We start from the raw sequence: 17,741 nt of genomic DNA on the forward strand, positions 1-17,741 counted from the left end.
CAGAACCCCTGGAGAATTATTATCTAAAACACCAGAGGATACACTAGGATTTTGGCAGTCAGCATTCTGGGCTTGTACAGGAAAACTCCCTCTTTAGAATATTTAGAAAGAATATCCTTCATTTATCCAACGTGGAAACAGTCCTGAAATCCAAGCTGGTGCTAAGATTCTGTGCCAGGTTATTACTGTGACAATTACTTAATATTCTCTGTGCTCACGGTATCGCTCCTTCCAGAAGATCTTTAGGGAAAACTTAGTTCAGTTTCTAGGAGGTTTTTGCTGAGCTGAAGATCACTGTGTGAATAATAATGCGGGCAGCAAGCTCACATTTGGAGGGGGAACAAGGTTAATGGTCAAATCCTGTGAGTATCTCTGCTGAATCCATAATGAGTGCTCTAATTTCTAAAGGAAGCCGTAGCACTGAGCTTCATTTGGGGGCTGTTTTCTCCACCCAATTTTATTTTTTATATTAATTCTGATTATGAATCCTCATGATTATACTGTGTATATATATGCCATAGGTACATGTGAAAATGGGCAGATGTGTGATGGCCGGGCACAGGAACAGATGGATTGGAGAGTAACAGGCTCCTTGTGCTTTTTGTCTTAACCGTCGGGTGAGAAAGTCCTGACTGTGTTGGGTGCAGGGCTGCGTGAGCGCTGGAGTCAGGAGAGTCCTTCTCCAGTGGCTTTATCAGGATTGCCCGACTCCTTCCTGGTCAGGGAGTGGGTCGGTCTAGAGGGGAGGGATGCACTGTTTAATCCGAGAAGAGCCTTTCCGTCCCAACCACACTACGAATTGACCACAATAATACGTAGTCCCCTCCACTGCCTCTTTGGCTGGGGTCCCAGCTGGAGGAACACGCTGCCTGGATTGGGGGATTGAAAGGGAGTTCCTGGTACACGTTGGCCTGGTCGGTTTCTGTAAGGCTTTCTATGACTGTGTAATATTGGCAACAACCGTAAGCTGATTTGGGGATTGGGGACAAGTCTGGCAGTAAATCCAAGTGAGTCTTCAAATTAACTCTCTCAAACCTGTCTGTGCAGTTTGCAATATCTCAGAAACCGTCTCTCCCTTTTGAGCCCTAATGTTTAAAATGTGCAGTTGCGGGTGGTGTTTTTCTCCCGTCCACCCAAGCTGAGCCCTTGCATCTCCTTCAGTCAAAATGACAAGATAGAGGGATCCAGGAATGCAGGGTAGGAAGGCAGTTGGAGTACCTGACTGTTTTCTTATAGCACAAACAGGTGGGCCCATTCCAAAAAAGGGCTATTAGGGAGCGTTGAAAGTTGGAGAAGGTGGGAATATGCATCATGTTTCATGGCCTCCTCCATGCATACTGTGCCAACTTCGCATGGGCCATTGTAAATACTGTTCCCCTAAGGCCAAAGATAAGTCAAGCACTGCCAGGAACTCCCAGGACTCAGGGCCATCCCTGTGACCTCCTTGGAGAGCACCTCCCCACCAAGGACAACCCAGGATGACTCAGATTTGCCGTATAATTACTGCATCTCTCAGCCTTCCTTGGCTTACAGCCTTACAGTGGATTTGTTAGAAGTAACGGGAAAGGAATTGGTTTCATCCTAATTCTGGCCTCCCCCAAGAAGTTCTTCTCTCCAAGAATCTCCAAGAGCATCTTAGAGACCACCTACCCTGTTTGGAATTGTGCTTTGTATAACCAGGCTGTGTTTGTTCCCAGTAGTGTTTGCTGTGGCTTTGGCTGGGGCTAGCTCCCAGGACAGTTCCAGGCTTGGCAAAGCTCAGGGAGAAGAAGGGGAGTTCACAGTGGAGCCAAGGGGCTTCAGGAAAGACATCTTTGATATAGGGGTTAATGAATTTCTAAACAAGCTTCTGTGTGTTAACCTGATAAGACTCTCCAGGGAGAAGGTCACCTTACCTTTGCAGCTCTAAATGTAAGACATGCGTTGCAAGAAAAAAAAAAATGGGAAATGTCAATTGCAGCGCCAAAATGAAGAGACTGGGTATAAATACTGAGTCAGTTTTAATGTTCAGTTTGTAAAATGTAAGCCTTTCAGCAGAACCAGCTCAGGGTACATTTATTAGGGTCAGTGAGCTAACTGTTTTGTCAACGTTACTGGCATACACACTTCAAAGGAGAACCCAAAATAGAAAAAATGGCTAAGAGCATAGTGGTTAAGAACATGAATTTTGGAATCAAACTGCCTGGGCAAACCCTAACTCTGCTATTTACTGGACGTGTGACCTTCGGCAGGTTACCTAATCTCTTTATGCCTCCTTTTTCTCATCTGTAAAATGGGGATAATAATACTACCTACTTCACTGAATTATCAGATTAAAAGAGTTAACACCTATAAAGGGCTTTGCCTAGTGGCTGGCACATAGTAAGTCTTCAACAAATATCAGCTATTATTACTAGATCAGGTTGCTGGCAGGAAGGAAAAGGAAAAAATCCTATCCTAAAGTTTTTTTTTTTTTTTTCCAACGTTTATTTATTTTTGGGACAGAGAGAGACAGAGCATGAACGGGGGAGGGCAGAGAGAGAGGGAGACACAGAATCGGAAACAGGCTCCAGGCTCCGAGCCACCAGCCCAGAGCCTGACGCGGGGCTCGAACCCACGGACCGCGAGATCGTGACCTGGCTGAAGTCGGACGCTTAACCGACTGCGCCATCCAGGCGCCCCTATCCTAAAGTTTTTGTAAAGCGCAGCAGTGGAGTGTGGCTCTGGCAGCAGAGGAAAGTTCATCTTTGGGCAGGGGACAAGTTTACAAGTAAAACCAGGTGGGTCTGAATGTTCCGGACTGAGGCACAACTGCCCACTACATTCCTTTTGAGGGTCATCTTATCCACCTTCTCAATTTCTAACCAAGGACTTTGAGTGTTAGGTTTTATTTTCCTTTTATACAAGCTAGTAGGATGTGTGTAAAGCCCGGCTAATAGGGTCTTCTCTAACCCATTTGGTTTCAGCTAGAGGCAAAAAGGGCAGAAAGACTGGAGGTGATCTGGGTCTGGAAATTCTAGGCTAAGACTGAGAGAATATAAATTTGGCTGACCTTGGAGAAATAAAAACATCCAATGTGAGAGGCTCACAGAAAGTAAAAGTGATTTTCCTAATAGTACACTAGAGTAGAAACCGCCCCTATGGCTACTAGAATTCTCCAAGAACTGTCATTCAGGGAGAAAACTGTCTTTCAAGCATGGAAATAGCAAGCTTTTATTTGAAATGCAGAAAAAATGGGGAGGAAAGAAGAGAAACTGTTGGTGACTTGGATTTTTTTTTCTTTTGTCAAGAAACGTGGAAGACCGCATTTTACATAGGATGGGGTTTTGGTTTTTTAAGTTTATTTATCTTGAGAAAGAGAGAGGGAGAATGGGTGGGGGAGAGGCAGAGAGAGAGGGAGAGAGAGAACCCCAGGCAGGCTCTATGCTGTCAGTGCAGAGCCCGACACGGGACTCAATCCCACAACCCGTGGATCTTGACCTGAGCGGAAACCAAGAGTCGGAGGCTTAACCGACTGAGCCGCCCAGGAGCCCCTCCACAGGATGATTTTTAAGAGGCTATCACCAAATAGGAGTCGAAATGTGTGCAGCATACCCCTGGTGAGTGTTATAGAGGAAGAAGAGGAAGGAAATTGAGCAGAGTATAGTCTTTTTGTACTGGGCAAAAACACTGTGCTGATTCTGGAACAAACAAGCTTGTCTTTGGGACTGGAACAAGACTCACCGTTATTCCCTGTAAGTCCTTTACCACTTGAGAGAAAGCCCTTAATCTATAATGACCAGCTCTCACATCCCAGACACCTAATGAATTTCTAAATGAGCTTCCGTGTGTTAACTTGATAAGACTCTCCAGGGAGAAGGTCACCCTTACTTTCCTGGCTCTAAATGTAAGACATGTTTTGAAAGAAAAAAATTAGGAAATGTCAATTGCAGGGCCAAAATGAAGACGGTGGATATAAATATTGGACCAGTTTTAATGTTAAGTTTATAAAATGTAACCCTTTCAGAAGAACCGTTTCAGGGCACATTTATTAGTTTGTGTCTACACAGCACAATTGTCCAGTTAATTTGATTAATGTCAGCAGCTGATCCAGATATTTAGGCACTTCCTTGAGAAAACTTCTTTGAGCTCAAAATTGCCTGAATTGACTGTCACATTACCTAAATAATTGCCAGATCTGTTTTACTTTGTGCTGTATAGACTCAGCCTAATAAAAACAAATGCTGTTTTGTTTTTCCCCCAGTCTGTCTCCTCTCCACACAGAAAGTTTTCCTTCTATTCACACAAAGGAAAGATACCCAGCAAGCCATTTGACTGATTGCTGCTGCTAGTTTGCATTTATATGACTCCTTTCCTTGGAAGAGATTAAGACACTTCATACGACTTATTAGCTAAACAGATTGACAGCCTAATTAGAAGGAGAGACGCAGATTCTGAGTATCTTTTTGTGGCTGCTGTTCCTGCCCCTTCGTGTAGAACATTTGGTCAGATTGCTCTGTGATACAGAAATGAGAAAAGGAGGCGATCTTTGTTTGTAGTGTGGGTCTTCTCTGCCGTACGTGAGAGGTGGTTACAGGAGGTAGAACAGTACTAAATAGGTCAGGGCAACTGACGGAGCCAGGAGCATTTCTTTCCCCTAGAACTCTTGTGTTCCCACAAAGCAGGGCTCGACAGATTTTAACATCAGCTGTTGGTGTGCGTCTACTCCTTCTTACTTTGGTTTTCAGACCCTTCCACTCCAGGTCTGTCCCTTCCATCACTGGCTCCTTTCTCTCTCCTTTGATTCCTGGCAACCATGTCCACCCCAGCACCAACCCCACCACACACTGCTGCCTGCCTCTTTAGCCCATCCGTTGTATTTCGGAGAAGTTTCTTGGCTCCTCCGGTGATCCTCAATGGCTCAGGCACCTGAGGAAATCCTCCCTGAAGGCAGATCCCAGCAGAGTCCCCATGGAGGTGGAGGTGGCCACCATGGGCTACCGAACACCTACATCAAGGCTGGCACAGGGGGCCCTGGATGAGGAACACCCCCTGGAGGAAGATCTGCGTGGAGTAAGGAACACCATGGTTTTCATGGTACATGAGTCTGAATCCTCTCCTATCTGGGAAACTGTAGCTTCCACCTTGGGACCCGAGACACATTGTCTCTGAAGAGACGTTTCACAGCAGGCTTTTCGTAGTAGCGTCAGCCACTGTGGACTGACAGGCTTTGGGGATGTGCTGCATTTTGGGTCCGGCACTCAAGTGATGGTCATACCGCGTAAGTGTCTTTTTTCCTCTCTGTGCACGAGTATGTCTGTAAATCATATCGAGGGCTTCTGTTTTATCCCCCATTTCCCAGGGAGTACTGAGCGTATACAGTTTCCGGATCTAGCTACACTGCCAGTTTGACCATTAAGATGGTGAAATTTGTTTTAAAAATAACTTTGACTGATTTCATTTAATGCCACCAACAGCAAAGGGAAATTGGCATGTCATGGCAAGCTAATCGATGCTCATTCACCACTGGGGGGGGGGGGCAGGGTGAGGGGAGGTGGGGGCTGTCATTTCTTCTTATCCCTCCCTCCCTCCCTCCCCCTGGCAGTGAGGCCTCAGAATTCAGCTGACCTTTTCCACGCCTTTCTCTTCTGGCAGATTAAGTGGTCGTGTTTGCTAACTTTCTTGTGAAAAAACACACGAGACAGATCTATTCTCCCTCAGTTTTTACTAAGAAAGCTTTTCGTTAGTGATTTTGACGATAAACTTCGCCTAACATATTCCCCCCACCCCACCCCACCCCCGTTCCTGTTAGTAATATCTTGGCTTGAACAAGTCCATTTCCCCCACATTATTCAGAATGCGTTTCTCTGGTGTGAACCCACTGCTCTACCCCCAGCCCTTTTATCTTCTCAACATGCTCTAATAAGATAAACAGGGTCACACATCATCAGACATATTTCACAGACAGAAAAGCCAAAGCACAGACAAGTTAAATAATTTAAGTCAAACCAAAAAAACCAGAACTGAGATTGGAGCTTGAGACGCCCTGTTTTCTTAGGGTGAATTATTTTGAGCTGTCATCTTTGTGAATTGAAAACAATAGGCACAGGCCATGGGAACGTGCAGGGGTTGAAATTTAACCAAAACAAAAATGGACTGTGTCACTGCACTGTGTTTTAAATGGATCTCCAAGTGTTTGTAGCTGGTAGTTATCAGCTGCATCCTGGGCTCAGGGGGTTTTTGTAGGCCTCGGTATCACAGTGTTCGCCAACAGTGGCAAATTCTTCTTTGGGGCTGGAACCAGATTACAAGTGTTTCCAAGTAAGTGCTGGAAACCAAGCAGCGATTTTGAAAAGGTGTTTTCTATTCAATGGCCAACTTGCTTTGGTACCTCCTCACGGTACTGCAGGCCGCCTAACAGCGTGCTCTGTAGGGTCCTCGGCGCCTCCACCTGCCTGGGTCCCTAGGGACTCCGGTCTCACAGGTAGAACTCTCTGTAAACCAAATCGGCTTAACCTATGTGTGAATGCCACGGTTCTGACTAGAATCTTATCAGCAGTGAAAATAAGACGCTAGAGAATCAGATGCATTACGACTCCAGACAAATGATCTGTTCCTCTCTTTTGCATTTTTATTTAAAATATTGGGGAAGGCGAAGCAAGTTCAACTTCGCCAATCTGAAAACTTTATGAATTATGCTTCTCTTATATGCAGAGAGACCTAGATTGACTTTGGATGTTTAGTCATTCAATTTCACCATCTGTGTGTGGAATCTGTAATGGGCAAGGGAATCAAATATAATTAAATGAGCAAATAATCTTCAGTAGTCAATATTCCTACATTGTTTTATGTGCTTTGCTCTGGACTTTTTATCTGGGATTTATCTCTAATAGGCTCCCCGGAAGGACAGTGAAGGTTTTTGTTAAGGTTTTTGTGTCTGTGTGGATAGCAACTATCGGTTGATCTGGGGCTCTGGGACCAAGCTAATTATAAAGCCAGGTAAGTCTCAGGTGCCTGTAAGGGAGAGGAGACATGAGTTGAATAATACAGGAAGCATAGCATGCAAATTATATTTTTAAGAACAATCTGGCTTGCTGGAGACAATGCACTCAACCCAAATGGGGTTTTCACTCCCAGAGAGAGGAAATGTCAGCCACCAGCTCTCTTGTTTGGTCTAGTTGCTTCCAGAATGAATAATACTTAACTAGCCCTGTACGAGAGCAGAGCTGGCTTGTTGGGGAGTATCTAATTCCCCCTGATACAGTTAGACTTCTTTCCCAAGGATAGAACCGGCTTCATTCCACTGGAAGAGCAAATTCAAAGAAAAGAGAAAGGTCCACAGTCAAAGACCAATGGGTGAAAAGTAGTGTGTCTGCAGCTTTCCCCACATCACTGCCTCTGGCTCCCGTCTTTGGATGCCTGCAAAACTTCCAGTCACTTGCTGGTGCATCACCTCGGGTTCTGGGCCTTAGTGCAAGTCCCACAAGGATGGAACTTAACAGGCAGTATCGGGGCAGGTCAAGGAAATATGGAGGCTGAAGGGATACCTGGCAAGTTGGCCTTTGCAGTGGTGGGACAGAGACGTGCTTAGCCTAGAAAGACTAGGCCCATCCTCACCCCATCCCACCATGTCCCTTCCTGCGGGTTATTGTAAGGCTCTGAAGGGCTGTGTGAATTATGGGGGTGCTGGAAACAAGCTCATCTTTGGGACCGGAACTGCACTTTCTGTGAAGCCAAGTGCGTGAGTAGTGGGGTTCTGTGTCCATGGCAAGTGGCCAGTAATGGCCACTCTGGTGAGAAGGAGGGCCGGGGCTGCCCTGGTACCCCCACGGTCATCCCTTTCCTACCATGCTACAGCCGAGAAGGGGAAACAGTACGAAGGTTGAGATAAATCCTAGGAAGAAAAACTTCTGTGGCAATGTTGTTCCTATCTAAATGCTGCAGGCTTTCTGCTCCGTGAATTCAATTTCCAGACCACATATCTGCTCTGGTCGTACCTTTACCTGGGGAGAGACAGCCTCTGCTAACCTGTTTGTACAATTGTGTGTCAGCTGGTCCAAGCACCTTCTCCTACCAGCCATCTCTTCTTTGTCTTGTTCTTCCAAACAAGACTGCAGAGCTACAGGGGGGAGATTGCTAAGAAGTCAGGCGGAACTGACCCAGAGCTGGAGGAGGACAGAGAGGAGGCTTAGAGTAGGTTAACTCAGTTTTAAAACTGTGACCCTTGTAGCACCTTCCTGTCTTTCCTACGTTTGTCTCCCCTTTCATTTTCCCCTACAATGAGTCCTTTTGGTTCATTCTGGACACCTACTGCTCCCAGGCTGAGGGGTCAAAAATTCAGGTTTGAATTCTTTCTCTCCAAATCTGAAGAATCAGCAAGTCACAGTCACGTCAGAGATGAGATCGAGTCTCCTCTCTCAGAGTGTACAGTTCTGACACTCAAGCTCTACTTTTAACCAAGACCTGGTACCACTGTCTTAGAGGCTCACCCTATGTCTTTTCTTCAATACCTGATGTATATTACCACCCAACCAATGCTCAGCTTTGTGATAAAGAGGCTCTTGTGAGCTCTTATGCCTGCCTTTAGGATACAACCATTCTTATAACAAAAAATTTCACTTCTTCCATTTGTTTCAGGACTTGACTTTCTAAATGTGCAGGAGATGGTGCATCCTAACTCCCTGCCCTTGTCTGTCTAAGATATCATGAGTTCACGGTGGAACTTCTTTGGGAAATGATAGGACTGTTTACATTTTATTACTCCTCCCTGGTGAAATATTTTCTTTGGCTACCACATAGACACTATTACACAGGAAGAAAGCTTTGAAATAACTTGACCAATGAATAGGGGACAGGACTGCAGAGTTTGGGGGGAGTCTGGATGTGAGTTTAGATGGCTCTGTTGCTGGGAAACATCCCTGTAGAATAGGACTGCATCATCCCTGCAGACCTGTGTGTCTAAGGCTGAGCTCACACATTTGAGAGCAAGAGTTGACAAATTATCTGATTCAGCTTTGGCAGAGTTAAACCTACAAATGCAAAAAGTTCTGAAAAGCTCATAAGTTTGGTCTTTTAAAATAAAAATAAAGCTGTGCTTTATGTAGCACAACCAATTTTTTTCTTCCTACTCTAAAAGGCCAATTTCCAGAGACACAGGAAAAAAAAAAAAAATCACAGGGAGTCCAACTGCCCCCTCACCACCACACCATGTGTCTGGTGGGGTTTTACTAGGGGATTCAGTAAAGGGAGGAAATGCTGTGGGAATAACAATGACAGACTCTTCTTTGGAGCCGGAACCCAGCTGGTGGTAAAGCCCAGTAAGTGGCCATGTTCTATTTATATTTGACCAAATAAATAAATCCTGTGAAGTTAGTGAAGATTTAATTTAATATGTAGACAAATGTATCTTTTGAAAGATGACTTTTGCAAATGCATGAAACATTCATGATTGTTGAGAATAGAGCAATAACGACAAATAGATGCAAAATGAGACCTCCCCAAATTGCCTTTAATGTGGTAGCTTAGCTCTCCTTCTTCCGAAGAGAAATTGGGGCCCTGAGTTATTTACAGCCACAGTGGTTCTTAAACTACGTTCTGCAATGATTTGTGTGTTTGCTGTGATCTTGCCCACCCAACAAACTTGTCTTTCGTTCTATTAAAAATGAGAATCCATCTCATTTTAAATTCTACTAATATGTATAAGGTACCTTCTTTGTCTCTCATGCCTGCATATGTATTTATTTTAATAGATCCAGTACGAAACCCACACAGTTTCCTGTTTTGACAAATGTCCACATCTAGTCCCATACGTGTCAAATTTCGCTAAAAACATAGCTCTACTATTCAAATGCAATGGGGGATTAAAACAATTCAGAGATAAATTGATGGTCCCAGATGGCTTTATAAACACCTGAAAGGCAATTCAGACTAAAATAAAATGGCAGGTGTGATGGCTAGGTTTTTGTTTAACGATCAATTCCTCCGTGGGGAGTAAAAACTTTACACATACCCCACTGGGAAGGATGGAAATAAGGAATTCAGGAGGCTAGCATTCCCGGGGGTGCACCCAAGGTGTTAGTTCCTCCACAGCACCATTTTGGAGACAACAGGGCCCGTCCAAATGTCAGTCAAAAAGTTCATATTAAGAGGCATGTATTGCCAAGTTGACTGACTGGGTTATAATTGAGACTATGAAATGACCAACATAAGGAGCTATTTGTGAATGGATAGGATAGCCTATTTGTGAATGGTTTAGCTGTGGGAAACGCCGAAAGACCAGGAAATAAGCTACATTGCTCCATAAGTTTGTTTAAATCTAGTAAACATGACCAACCCGTGTTAATCTTTTTAAATGACTGCAATAAACAGCATTTGGGGGTCAGGTAGACAATGAGGAGGAGACAGTGGGGCTTGGTTCTTTATGAGTCAAACAAGGACCACATCAGGGCTGGTGGTAATGGCACTAGGTGTCCATCTCTTAGTGCTGAGAGACTGTATCTGTGGACAGTGAAAGGAGAACATCTCCCAAGAGACTAGGATCCCTCTGGGCCAAAATGAATGATCTCCACTGCTTCCTGCTGGCTCAGGGCTCTAGTGAGGGCAGCAAACGTGTTCTTGGCCTAAGGTGACGTATCTTCAGGGTTTGGTGACATGGCCACTCTAACAGAGCCAAAGGTGAGGGGAGGGCTCTGTAATGCAGTTCTATCCTCAGGTGGAAAATCAGATGTGTGGCTGACATGGCCCCGACCTGCCCCCATCTTTCTTTGGGCTCTGAAGGGTGAATTTCTAGCCCCATGGCTGTTGCCCAGCCATTTTTTTGACTGCCATAATAGAATTGTGTTTGATATCGCAAAGGACTCTGCTGAATTGGTTGCTTTGGTAATTTGCCCTCAGTGTTAAATGAGGTCATCCAATTTCCTCTCTGCACATTTGCAATGAGCAGCATAAAATTCAGGCAAAATGACGAGGAGATACAGAGAAAGATGGCTGAAGAGATAATGAAGCCTGTTCATTACAGTAGGAGGAGATAGTGTGGGGATCTGTTAAGTCCCAGGAAGATGAAATATCCATTAAGGGGTGCTTTCCTGAAAAGTGTCACCAAGAGTTTTTGTTGTGGCCCCAATCACAGTGTGAACAAATTCTGAAAAAATCATCTTTGGAAAGGGGACTCAACTTCATGTTCTCCTCAGTAAGTGCTGCTCTTGTAATTTTCTGATATTAAATCTCACAGAGTTCAAAGTTGTTTGGTGTCAGGCACGAAAAGTTTCTCAGGCTCTAAGACATGTAGGGAGCGTCTAGGTCCTGGGCCCTTCTGCTCTCACAGAGACTCAGTCCTCGGTCCTTCCACAGCTCAGCCAAGTGCCAATTCTTTCCTCTCTAGGGCTGGGAAAGTTGCTGTCAGTGTTTTGCTGCTTACCTATCAATTATCTTTTTCATGGTTTATATATTATCAAGAGTACAAAATTGTGAAACTTGGCCCAGAGTCTATCTTCAGGTCTCCCCCCAGGCTTGTCCCCAGTGGACTTTATTTGAACACACTGCTAAACCCAGTGTGATTTCTGGCTCCAACCTAAGTGGTTTTGGAAGTAACCACCGCCTACCTATGACCCTCTCCTTCCACTTGTTCATAAAAGACCCACTTTTTCCCATTTGGCCTCTGCTAAGATTCCTGGCTCTGATGCCCCATGCCTTCTCATTTCCCTTGTTCCAGGGATGGGTGGGAGATAACTTTGTAAAGACCTATTTAAATGCCAGAGGCCACAAAAACGGTATGTCAGCCAAGAGCAACATCTTGTGTCAAGCCTTCTCCCTGTGTGCCATTTTCCAAATCCTTTCCTTCATGTAGGAAAAGGAGGCCCTCCTTTTTGGTTCTAGCACAGCAAAGAGTTCAGTATGAGGCCAGAGATAGGAGTTTCCTTCAGAACATTTTTCACAGGCTAACAATAAAATGGAAGTTTGCAGGTGGTTCAGAAATGCATTCTTGGGCCACGGCTCCATGTACAGAAACTCTTACAGACAGTAGACGGTCAAAGCTAGAGGCATCTTAATTACGCCACATTTTGTAGAGGATCAGGGAGAAGGAGGCAAAGACAAGCAAGGGAAAACAAAAACTATTGTTAAGTGGGAAGATTTTTATCTGGGAAAAAGATTAACAAGAGGAAACATCCCGAAAAACTTGGGCCAGACATTCAGAGTTTTTGTTATAGAGGCAATCACTGTGGGGATTCAGGAAACACGCTTATCTTTGGAAAGGGCACAAGACTTTCTGTGATTGCAAGTAAGTGTCCCTGGCTATCTCTAATTTTGATCTGCATGGCTTCTTCCCTTAATGATTTTTCAATGTTCCCAGGAATGCTTTGCCCCCAAACAAAGGTCTGTTAAGAGCTGGGAAGCTAGTTCTGAGCAGGAAGTTAAACAGGTTACAATGGCAGGATTCAATAAGCCCAGCAGACAATCATGGGCATATAGCGCAGCCCAGCCTCAGTGCCTCCGGCTTGCTCTGACCACACATCCTGGCCCAGTTCCCTCCTCTGATCCCAGGAGACCAAAACCTTAGGAAAGAAAAGTGGAGACTCCTTGGCCTGAGGCACATAGGAAGGCTTGTGTGAGATCCAAGAGCCATTTAAAATATTTAATGTTGTTATTAATTTTAAATTTGTCTAAGAAATACATGAAGATGTCTCATGGTAAAAACAATTCAAATTACAGATAAAGCCAATATTCACCTTGACCCATTTCCTTCAGTATCAGTTTGCTCCCCAGAAACAACCACAGGGACTAGTGTGGTATGTTGTGATGAGTTTCTGTTTGGAGTCTGTTGACACGAAATTTCCTTCAAGGAGGGAGGCTAGAGACACAAAGAACTCAGGCTGCAGTTTGCAGATTTCAATTAGATAAGGCACGGTTTCTTGAATGCAAAAGCTGTTGGCAAAGGAGAACCGCCTTCCCAGGAGCTCTTAAAGACTGGATAGGTCTTTGGTCAGAGAACACCTTGGCAGAAGATGGGAGGATGAACTGGATGGCCTCTGAAAGCCAGCCATGTCTCTAGGACTCCAAGGGATGGTCCACCCCATGGCCAGCCTCTGTCACAGCTCTTCTGCCTGTCATCTGGTTACTGTGACAGTCTGAGCTTCTGTCAGCACTGCTCCTTGTGCTGTGAGTGGTTTCATTTTCTCAGCATCTGCAGGGATTTTGCAAAGAAAGGAAACTCTGGGTAGACTCTAGGGTTGGGAGTTACCAACTCACATTCGGGAAAGGCACCAAGCTCATGGTCACACCAAGTAAGTTCTTCTTTCTGGCTAATTATTCTTCCCAAGAAGCCTGTCTTCCATCACGCAGAAGCTGTCAAAACACAGGTGGTGTTTTTTTTGCTTGGTTTGTGTTGGTGGTTCGTGATACCAGCTGGAAAACAAGGTTATTAATGCGTATATTCCCTACGGCATTGTGCTTTAGCTTTTACTATCCGTGGAGTCTCTCCCTGAGAAAATATGTGAACCTCCATGAGAAGGAAGGTCCACGGAAAGTAGGGAGAAAAAAGGCAGGAATTGGATGAAAATAGACAAAAGGCCTGCAGGAATAACAAACAAGACAGAATCCCAGGAGACTAGCAGTAGCCACTTTGAGTGAATTTCCCAAGAGGTGCTCCCGCCAAGGCCCATTCTTTCAAGGAAGATTATGGCAAATACAATCGGGCTGGGAAGTTGCGAGTTATTAGTATTCATTCCACGTTCTAACCTAATTACAAGAAGATTGTTTTGGCCATGGGCAGTCATTTTAGATTTTGTTTTCCTGCTTGCCTCCTCCACCTCCACCTGTCTTCCTAGAGGCCCCAGTCAAGGTTATTGCAATAGCACTGAACACTGTGTAACACCAACGCAGGCAAATTAACCTTTGGGGACGGGACCACGCTCACTGTGAAGCCAAGTAAGTTGTATTCTTCTTTGGCTGGGCCTTTAGGGGCAATCAATCAAATCATTAGTTTGAAAAATACTTTAATCCTGTGCATCTGCTTGGGCTCTTTATTAATGTTCTTTCCCCAGGCCAAAGAGAGTTGGTTTCCTTCTCTGCTTTAAAATGAGATGCGCGCGCGTGCACACACACACACACACACACACACACATGCACACACAATCTGTTACTACAGCTCATAGTGAGGGGTTCTCAGGAACATATACAACATTTTCAAAGAAATAGAGATATAAACAACCACTGAGCCAATGAGAATGTCAGGAAGGACTTCCAGAGGGACCCAATGCCATACCACCCCTAACTAGGCTTCCCTGTGTGCTCCCTGGCCCTCCAGGGATGGTCTAGGGCAGGAAATTCCTCAGTGCCTCTCTGTAATCAATTCTGAAATTTAGCAATGTTTGCTGTCAGAAAGTATTTTTTTGACCACCCCCACCCACCACCACACCACCCGCCACTGCAGTTTAAATCTCTAAAAAGAACCATTAGAACTTTGGGCATCTCATCTGGGAACAAAATTTCTGTTGTAGAAAGTGAGACTCAGCGCTGAGTCTACTTCTACAGCATCCCTGAGATGCCATTGTTCCCTTGGGACATTTTAAACATAAGTGTTTATGGATTAGGTGACATAGAATGAGCTTTAGAGATAGAAAAACCTAAATTCAAGTCCTGGCTCCCAGACTTTGCTCAGCTGTGTGACCTTGGGCAAACTACCTAACCTCTCTGAGCCTCAATTTCCCCATCCATAAAATAAGGATAAAAACAAATACCCACTCTGTTGAGTTACAGTAAGGATCAGATAAAATGACACAGCTAAAGTATTTAGCATAGTGCCCAAAACATAAAAGGAGCTCATTAAACCCTAGCTATTAATAATAATGATAAACATCATCCCCAACACACAGTGGAACTTTTGTTTTGCCCCTCGGGCTCTTCTGTCAAGACTCTGTCATGCATCAGGAGAAAAGCCGGCATTGGTGGGGGGAGGGTGGAGAATGTCAGCCTGCTCTATGAAATTCTTCACCTGGGATTTGAAAGTATCTAAGCGGAAATAGAAAGAATCCTCGCTCATTTAAATACAAAATCATCCAAGTGTCAGAGGCAGGGGAGAGGTATCTGCAGAGAGCTGCGTGGTTGGAGCTCCTGAGGCCACTCACAGGGATGCACTCACAGTAGCTGAAACCTTACACAGCCTCCCACCACGCTGACCCCAGTGTGACTACCTCCAGAATGCCCCAAGACATAGGCTTCCCCTATGGAGGGACAGGGACAGAGAGAGGCTGGAAGCTTCATAGAAAAGAGCAACTTGTCCCTCAAATTGTCCTTCTGCTCCTCTGGGTGGTGAAGCTCGTGATGAAATATGGAGCCTGAAAATAGCCCCTGAATGAAACTCTCAGACCCAGAGATTGAGGATCAGTAAAGTCTCTGTAGAGGCAAACAGGGGCAGTGCCTATGGAAGAAAAGAGGTTAAAGGGCAAGTGGAATTGCCTCCCATATGTCAGTCTGGGAACGGAGGCTCTGGACAAGAGCTGGAGGGGCTGTGTTCTCCAGCCCCATCAGGACGCAGCCCACAGGACACAGCTAGGACTGCAAGAAGAAGGGAGCGAGCTTAGTGGTAAAACCTTCCTAATAGGTTTTTGAACAGTGAAAATGAGCTGTCAGGAGTAGTTGCCAGAGCACTTTCTCTAGAGAGTTTCTGAAAGGAGATAGACACCCTCCTATCAGGGGTGATTGAAGCACAACTCTGCCTTGAGGCAGGAGGAGAAATGAGAGAACCTCTTTAAGCCTCTTCCAGACCCTGGAGTCTCTCTCTGTGAAAAAAAACTCTAGCTCATTAACGCAGAGCTGCACCCTTCAGGACACCAGGGTTGTTGGGTTAGGTTTTGGAACCTTTGCTCGGCGTGTCCCAAACCCCCTTTGTTCCTGGGACTGGACAGGACAAACAGGTTGGCTTTTTCATCCTAAAGCTAGAAACACAGGTTCTGGGACCTGGGTCGCTTGTGCTGTTGAGATGAAGTCAGGGGAGCTCTAGGGGGTTTTTGCAGAGCCCAGAGGCACTGTGGGAATAACTATGGCCAGGGTTTGATCTTCGGTCAGGGAACCAGCTTGTCTGTGCTGCCCTGTAAGTACCACTAGATGGGAGGGAAATGAGATGGAATGAGCCCGAGCGTCTCGAGGCCTGGGTCCATCTTGACCTCAGGTGCAGGGATGGAGAGGGAGGTAGAAAGGGATAATGAGGGGGAGGGATTGCTTATTCAGGGAGGAAAATCATAGGTGTGTGTGAATGACACCCGAGCAAGTGCACTGTAGGTTTCCCTCCTCAGGAGGGCTCGGTGTGGGGGAACGCTGAGTTGGCAGGTTTTTGATGCTGAGCTAATCACTGTGTACAAGGACAAGGCTTCTCCTTTATCTTTGGGAAGGGGACAAGGCTGCTTGTCAAGCCAAGTAAGTGGCATGTAATTTGAATTGTGCACTGAATACTATTATCTCCAAAGGGAAGACCTGATCTCTTTTCTATGGGGGCCTCCTTGAGTCAGAAGAATGTTAAAGGGGTTGAGCAGACCAAGGGTCAGTCATCTTCCTCAGCCTCTCATCCTTGAAGGAGATCTGGGAGGGGTAGAGGGGAAGAAACCCAGCAGGACCCCACCAGGAATCCAGGCCTGGGGTCTGCCTGCTCTCTCAAACTTCCAATAAGTAACCCCATCTGACGGCAAGTCTTCCTCAGAGATTTCAGTAGAGTTATCCCTATTTTGTAAACTTACAAACCGAGGCTAGTAGACGCCAGTGACGGATATAGTTCCAAGAGGCTCCAAGCTCAGACTTCCTACAACTGCTTTTCTAGGAGACTCATGAATTCAAATCACCAGATAATTTAAAGGTGAGAGTAGCAGTGGTGATCAGTTGTCACCTGCACTCCAGTGGTACCGAGGACTGGGGTCACTAAAGAGTCTAGAGCGAGGGCCGAGGCTTTGTTAACCCCAGAGGCGCCGCTCTCTGGCCCTGCTGCCGGGGAAGTACAGCTCTTGGCACACATCATCCTTGGCGTCTTGAAAGAAGAGAAATTAGAAGAGAAGGGAGGGAAAAGCTTATATCTCATATCATGCAGTTACCTCATTTTGTAGCAAGATTGTTTCCCCATGAGCAGTTTGTCTTCATTTACCAGCTGTCTTCTCGGGGGAAGCCATTTTGTAGAAGTGTTTGTCACCAGTGTGACAACTGATGGCTGGTGGAAATTGAATTTTGGAGCAGGGACCCAGGTTGTGGTCACTGTGGGTACGCCTGATTCCCCAGAGTCTCACCTGCCCTTAATTTTTTAACCCCTGTGTGCCATGTATTTCTAGCTGAGACCACAAGAAACATATTTGAAAGGAAGCCATTTCCCTGAGCAGCAATACCCAGAGCCATTAAGCAAACACGAGAAATCCGTTTGGATAGAAACATTTTCGGATAAATAGGAATTCTCATTATTCTCTATCAGTCCCCTGTGTAAGTACTTTATTCCCCTTATAAGAAAAAAAGTTACAATAAGTATAGCCACAATTCATGCTATGGTGTGAGAAGAGATCTGCTGTGGGTTTGGAGGAAGAGGATTAGAAATGTGTTCAGGAAGATTGGATATGTTTTTGACAGGATATGTAACACAGTGTGAATTATAACCAGGGAGGAAAGCTTATCTTCGGACAAGGCACTGAGTTATCTGTGAAGCCCAGTAAGTATAAAAGTGTACCCCTGGATTAAGGAATGTCTGTGGATTAGGAGCTGATTTAGCCCCAATTATACACTATACGAAGAATGTTTAGAAAGGGTGAATGAGCATC

At 45.3% G+C, this 17,741-nt stretch overlaps 1 protein-coding gene, 1 long non-coding RNA gene and 1 gene segment (V, D, J or C); 1 reads left to right on the forward strand and 2 right to left on the reverse strand.

The window, feature by feature from the left end:
* Positions 1-17,741, forward strand: part of LOC101082918 — a 425,870-nt gene that overhangs the window by 373,238 nt on the left and 34,891 nt on the right.
* The window catches only part of DAD1 (defender against cell death 1), a 118,188-nt gene that overhangs the window by 32,580 nt on the left and 67,867 nt on the right, over positions 1-17,741 (reverse strand). The gene's annotated exons all lie outside the window — the stretch shown is intronic.
* LOC109500758 lies at positions 12,576-17,625 on the reverse strand. Its single transcript, XR_006599391.1, has 2 exons — positions 17,034-17,625; positions 12,576-13,359 (listed from the first exon to the last, which is right to left on the reverse strand). It is a non-coding gene; the product is annotated as an uncharacterized LOC109500758 (long non-coding RNA).

Source organism: Felis catus, chromosome B3, assembly GCF_018350175.1.
Source record: "Felis catus isolate Fca126 chromosome B3, F.catus_Fca126_mat1.0, whole genome shotgun sequence".
NCBI lineage: Eukaryota > Metazoa > Chordata > Mammalia > Carnivora > Felidae > Felis > Felis catus.